The following is a 6,957-nucleotide window of genomic DNA, read 5'->3' as shown; positions in this document are numbered from 1 at the left end:
CCCTCCTAACAATTTCCTGTTCCCAAAGTAAGCAGCTGACGTATATAAACAGGAGCAACTAATATTCAATGACCCCTTATAGTGCACAATGATTTATACAGGAATCTCTCATTTAATCCGCCAACAGCCTATTCAAGAAGTACCTGTTTTACAGATGAGGAAACTGAGGTGTAAAAGTGATTTCCTCCAGGTCACTGAGGTGGTTAGAACCTTTGAACCCCTGTGGTCTGATACCGGAGTCTATACCCTGACCCATTAAACTTAATGTTATCAGCTCTGGGACTTCTTGGACCAAGAATGAAGCTCGAGTCAATGAAAGCACCTAGTGTGTGCTAGTACCAGAGAGTCAAGAGGCATCAATAACCACTAAAGGGAAGAAAAAAGGAAGCAATGAGTAGGGGGCAAATGGATGATTTGCCAGTGGGTCTTGGGAGTGACACACCCATGGAAGGGTTGAGTTGGCCATTAGCAAGGTATTCTGGATCCTTCTAACTGCTGCCCTAGGAGGGCAAGATGGGGACAGTGGGTGGATGCAGACAGCTTCCAGGGAATTGGGCCCTACCTGGGTGAGCTCGTTCCAAGATGTCGACCACTCAGGACATCATCCCCAGTCTGGTATCATCTCAAACCACCCAGAGCTGGGCTGAGGGGCCAGAAAGATACCTACCATAGATGAGGCTGAAGCCAAGAGGAACACCCACAGGAGGCTGCCCCAAACCCACAATCATGTGGGGAGCATTGATGCTGGAAGGCAATCAACTGAGGCTGGCGAGGGCTCTGCCCCAGGGCGTTACCATCGAAATGTATCTCAGAAATGACTGCAGTTTTCATTTCTCTGTTTAGGAAATTCTCTTGGAGTTTCCTCTCCACCCCAACTGGTCTACCATTGCTCCAATTCTTTTCCTCCCTCCCTTCTGTTTTTCTCTGCCCACCAAGACCCAGGCCTGGCTACTCTGCAGCCCCATCTCTCACTACTGCTCCCTTCCCCTTCCACACCTCAGGGAACACCACTACTTTCTTGTTCCCAAGTCCCCTATTCTCTTCATCTTCCTCAATGCTTCCATCTGTAGTAGTATTTCCTCTGTTCGGGATGCCCCTTTCCCCGTACCTCTCTCAGTTGTCTAGACAAGCCTGCTCACCCTTCAGAAAGTCTTCCCTGACCATCAGGAAGGTTAGGTCTTTGCTACATGCTTCCATAGCACATCCTGCCTTGGCCCATGATTCATAGACTTGCTTAACTGCTTTGAATCTCCACGAGGGCAAGGACTGTGTCTACGTTATTTATTACTCTGTGCCTATTCCCTAACATACAGCAACTGTTCTTTGATGGTTTTCAGCTCCATAATAGTATAGGTCAGACTCCATTTCTTTCAGGGAGGCTGAGGAATGCAGTGCAGAAAAAGCAAGGCAGGGAATATTTGGATTAGCTCAAGCACATTACCATAAGGCTTGTTGGGGCTGGAGATCTTTTCCCAGGTCCCCAGAGACCCAGGAGGCCAGGTGAGAGGTAGAGTCACCATGGCCACTATTTTTTGAGTGAAAGGCCCCACTCTAAACCTAGAAAGCCTTACATTTCAGCTGAAGCCATGGTCTAGCTGACTTCTTGCAGAAAGTCTGGGCAGAGGGGGAGGGGGTGGGCAGAGAGGTAAAAGGGAGACCTGTAAGCCATCCAGCCTTGCCCAGCTGAAAGCAAGTCCCAGGCCAGGAACCCCACACTCCCACTTACCCACAGAGCTCCTTCACCCCACCCCCAGGAACCAGCAAGAACCCAAGCTTAGGTAAACAAGGCCACAGGAAAGCAAGCATCCTTATCTGTTATCAGTTTTCTTTCTCCAGCTCAGCCACTTGGCTGAAACAGCAGCCAGGAGGTGGGAGTTGGCCAGACTCCTCCCCTTCTCTTCCTTATCTTTTCCCCCTGGCTAGCTTCTCCTCCCCCAGGACTTGAGCTCCCCAGGGTCAGTGCTCCCACCAGCTGGAGAAGGGAGGCGGTCCTATCATAACAACCCAAGTCAAGGCCGAGTCGATTGTCTGCACTGGGGAGGCTCCCTCCTCCCTCCTTCCTTCCCCCAGGTCCCCTCAGGATGGGGTCACAGATGTGTTTATCTTGTTGGAGGAGACGGGGAGGGGTGGTGGGAAGCAGTCTGGAAGTTAGTTGAAGGATAGGATATGGAGTGCCTATGGTGTCTTAAGCCCCGCCTTCGACCCCTAGGACAAGAGGATTGCAGTTTGGTCCTCATGATGTTCAAATAAAAACCCAGTTGGGACCAGGTGGAGGAGAGATCATTAGATATAAGTTCTCTTCCTGCTCTAAAAGTCTGTGACAACCAGCTCGAAGGCTGTGGGGAAGGTTTGTTAGCTCGCGTGAGTCTGACTGTCTCCCTGTCTCCTCTTTGGACTTCTAACTGCTAAGCCTGGTACTGACCCAGAAAGAAAGGGTGGCTACTAATACTCTCTAGACTGTCACATTACACCAGAGGCATGCCAGCCTAAAAAAAAAAAATCTGTGAGTCTGAGGCATCAGGATCCATGAAAATAAAATATCTAAGCCACATCTCTAAGAAAATAGATTTCTATACTTCTCAGACCAACCAAATCATAAGGATAGAGGCAGGCCCCTCCTCCTTACCAAGCCACATGCCCTTCTTCCCCGCCCCCCCTCCTGCCCCCTGGTAGTCCAGGGATCTTTGGAACAGTAAGAGCCAAAACCTGGCCAGACCAGGGTGTGTGGGGATGAACATGCTCGCTGGACAAAAAGAAACCAAAATCCTAAACACACCAACCAGACATCAGCAAGTTTCAAAACTACAATACTGTGGCACACCAATTTATGGAGATGAAAGTGATAAATGTATGGCCTTAAAATGGTCCTAAAAAGGACCCTGGGGAAAGCAAGTGTTTGAGAAGCCAGTTCTGTGGCTAGGTTAGGGGTAGGCAAACTACCCCCACCAGCTCAGCTCATTGTGGGCCCCTGTCTGTCTTTGTAAATAAAGTTTTCTTGAAACACAACCACACTCAATCCTTTACATATTGTCTATGGCTGCTTTGCTCCACAATAGACTCAGTAGTTGTGACACTGAGACCACATGATATGATCTGTAAAGCCTAAAATATTTAATGTCTGCCCTTTATGGAAAAAGCTTGCTGACTCTTGGGCTGGGAACAGAGCATCCCAAAGAAGAAGATGAAGTCCCACCACATCTGGCTCCATCAGAGAGCCACAAGTTCTTGGAGTGTGTCCATCTCCACACTCAGAGATATCAGAGAGTGGGACACAGATACTCCTTGACTGAGGCAGGAAGGGTCATACTGCCTCTTGAACCCATCTATAGTTCATTTGGCAATAAAGATATGTTGAGGGACCTGTTCTTAGCCTTTGGGATATATCAGTGAATGAAATAGACTCATCCTTCCTGGAGCTTACACTCATGCTTCTGGTTTATAACTCCATCCTAAGACAATTGTCCACAACTGGATTCTGAGGTCTCTACAACTCACAAGAATGAGTGAGGTTGGACCCCGATATGGCCTAAAACAGAACTCTTAGGGCCTTTTTCATGTGGTAAATTTTATCATTGGTCATTAGAGGAGAATTATCCTTTGTTCTCCCAGGGGAGTTTGGGCTTGGCCATATGACTTGCAGTGGCCAATGTAAGCAGAAGTGACAGGTGTCACTTCCAGACAGAAGTTTTAAGGATCGGTGAGTGATTCATCACATTAGTCTCTTTTCCCTCTGCCATGAAATGGTCAGAATCCCAGATCAGAAAGTCCCAATGTTTGTCCATCAGCCCAGGAGTGAAAAACACTGAGAAGGCCTACAGAAACACACCACAGACATGTGGTACAAATGAAAAATGACTTTTGTTATCACAAGCCACCAAGATTCTGTGGTCATTACCACAGCATAACCGTGCAAACCCTGACTTCACTCTTGCACACTAGATGTGTCCCAGCAAAGTTGACTACACATTTTCCCTCTAGTTCTCCCCCTGACTCTCGCTGGGGAAATGATCGTCAGTTTCCAGGGGATGACATTGCATGATGACATTACATTCTCCAGACTGCAGAGCCCTCCACCAGTCTCTCTGTGTAACACAGCCCTCCCCAGAAGACTTTTCATTATGCTTGTGGGGCACCTGGGTGGCTCAGTTGGTTAAGCAGCTGACTTCGGCTCAGGTCATGATCTCGTGGTTTGTGAGTTCAAGTCCCACGTCAGGCTGTAGGTTGTGACAACTCTGAGCCTGGAGCCAGCTTCAGATTCTGTGCCTCCCTCTCTCTCTGCCCTCCTCTGCTCATCCTCTGTCTCTCAAAAATAAATAAATGTTAAAAAAAATTTTTGTTTTAAAGAAAAACTTTTCATTATGCTTGATTATTACACTCATAGCATCCCGTACTTCTTTTTGAGACTCGTGGGAGATAATGTCTTGTGGATCTGGGTTGTACTGTGAGAGTTTAATAGGTGGGACTATGTAATGCACAGGTTTTTTTAATTTTTAATATTTATTTATTTGAGAGAGAGAGAGAGATTGAGAGAGATGCAGAACATGAGCAGGGGAGGGGCAGAGAGAGAGAGGAGACAGAATCCGAAGCGGGCCCCAGGCTCTGAGCTGTCAGCACAAAGCCCAATGCAGGGCTCGAATCCACAAACAGCTAGAACATGACCTGAGCTGAAGTAGACTGTTTAGCCAGCTGAGCCACCCAGGTGCCCCTAATTCACACTTTTATGTCATAGCCTGAAAATTCCAGGTGAGTCCACCAGACATGTAAAAAACACATCCAGGTCCTGATCTGCCTCGGATCTGCACATCTGCGCCCAGCCGATGTTCCTCCTCCACACCCCGTACCCTAAAGTTGCACATTGGCCCCTTTGCCCCATTTCTGCATCAGAAGAAATTCTCCCCTGTGGCCAACCATTCTCGTTCTTTGACGCATGCCTCAGTCCTCTGGTCAAAAACATTTGTCTTCTGGGCTTCTGCATACCTTTCCTCTGACTCTGTCACTGGCCTGGCCAGCCCAGTGCAGGCCGCAGGTGCCGGCTGCAGTTCCTGAAGCCAGAATCCCCACATCGGAAAGATTAGTGTTCTTGTGGGCAACTATCAGAGCAAAACCAAGACCAAGATTGAGGCTGCCATCTGTGCTGTCTGTCAGGAAGGAGCCTAAGACCTGAGTCAGCGTGGGAGACAGGTATTGACTGACCTTCAGGGCTGGCAGACCCACGGAGCCACTGGCAGAGCAAGATGGAAAGCCATGGGTGTGCCTAGTAGGTGGGACAGATGAGGAAAGAAATAGATTATTGTGATGCCAACAAAGTACCAGAAGGTCTGGTCTCCTCCTAGCCCAGAGCTCCTCCCTGCAGGGAGACACAGAAAGAGAGGTTCCTAGCTAAGCCAGGTGTGAGGGCAGGCCTCTAGGAGGGAGGGGGGCAGGCCTAAGGGAGACGAGGTGGGGCTGCCGGAGGAACACCCTTCCAGATCCTTGCCCCTGCTCTCACCCTGCTTCAGACCCCAGTAGAGGTGCTCAGTATCAGAAACAGGAAGGAGAAATTGGAGGGTCAGGGTTAAGACCCTCCTGGGAGTATATGGGGTAGAGGCAGCTGAAACTCCTCCATCCCCTCCCTGTTCCTGAGCTAATAGATTCGAAAGCCCTTTGTAAACTGTGAAACACCACACAAGTGTGAAGCACAGCGTGGCCATCATTAATATTCGCTCTCCCTTGTACCCCTGGGGTCAGCCAGGGTTCTGTCAACCCCAGGGCTCAATCTCTTCTTAAGGACACAGGGCCTGGCACATCACCAGGCTTGCAGGGAGGCCTGTAGTCTGTGGCATTCTCAGTTCTCATCTCCCTGTACCCCTCCTGGCCTAGAGGCTCATCCTTTGGCTCTGCCTACCTAAGCCCCCATTTCTCCTGAAACCACATCTCATCCATGCTTCTCCTGCACCCCTCCACCCAGCTGGAGGCCAGCGGAGGCCCACCAGGTCTGAACCCCACACTGACACGAAGAGAGGGGCCATGTGGGGGATCCCAGGGATGCTTCTCAGCAAAGCTCTGCAGTCAGTCAACTCTCTTCCTTGTCCCATCTCTTCTTTAGGCCCCAGACCTGTCTCCCCAAGCTGCTATCTCCTCTGGCCATCCCTAGCACCAAGCCCCACTGCCCTGCCACACTGTGGAGCCCACTTTCCTTAAGCAGGACCCCAAACTCCAGCCCTTGATTGGCTTCCTCAAAACCTGCCAGTCCTGGGGCACCTGGGTGGTTCAGGTGGTTAAATGTCTGACTGCGGCTCAGGTCATGATCTCATAGTTCATGAGTTTGAGCCTGATGTTGGACGGTGTGCTGACAGCTCGGAGTCTGGAGCCTGCTTTGGATTCTGTGTCTCCCTCTCTCTCTGCCCCTCCCCTACTCATGCTCAGTCTCTCTCTCTCTCTCTGTCTCTCTCTCTGTCTCTCTCTCTCTCTCTCTCAAAAATAAATAAACATTAAAACAAAACAAAACAACAACTGCCAGTCCCGTGACCTATCCTCCCCCCCCACACCCCCGCCCCTGCATCGCTAGGGACAGTCACCTACCTACCTACCAACCTACCTACCTACCACACAGCCTCAGTAAATGCTTCATAAGTATCTGGCTCCATGCTCAGTGATGTGTGGCTCCCAAATGAAATGCAATCCTCACCTCACCTTCAAGGGAGTTAAAGAAATAAGCACATACCTGGAGAAAGATCATCATTCAAGACCTTGGAGGCCAGGGGTGGAGCTCTATGTTCTATTGTGAAGGTCTGTGCAGTTCTGTGGAGCTCAGAGGTGGGGCCCAGGCCTTTACAGAAGGTGAATTTCATCTGGACAGAGAGGACCGGCAGGCCTTGCTGCCCTAACACGTTCCAGAGAGATGAAACTCCATCTTGTCTGGGAAAGACCTCTAGGGTTGACGCTTTCACCGAAGCCCAACAACCAGCAGGCTGTTTC

The sequence above is a fragment of the Suricata suricatta genome, chromosome 9, assembly GCF_006229205.1.
Source record: "Suricata suricatta isolate VVHF042 chromosome 9, meerkat_22Aug2017_6uvM2_HiC, whole genome shotgun sequence".
Lineage (NCBI taxonomy): Eukaryota > Metazoa > Chordata > Mammalia > Carnivora > Herpestidae > Suricata > Suricata suricatta.
This window is presented reverse-complemented; position numbering follows the sequence as displayed.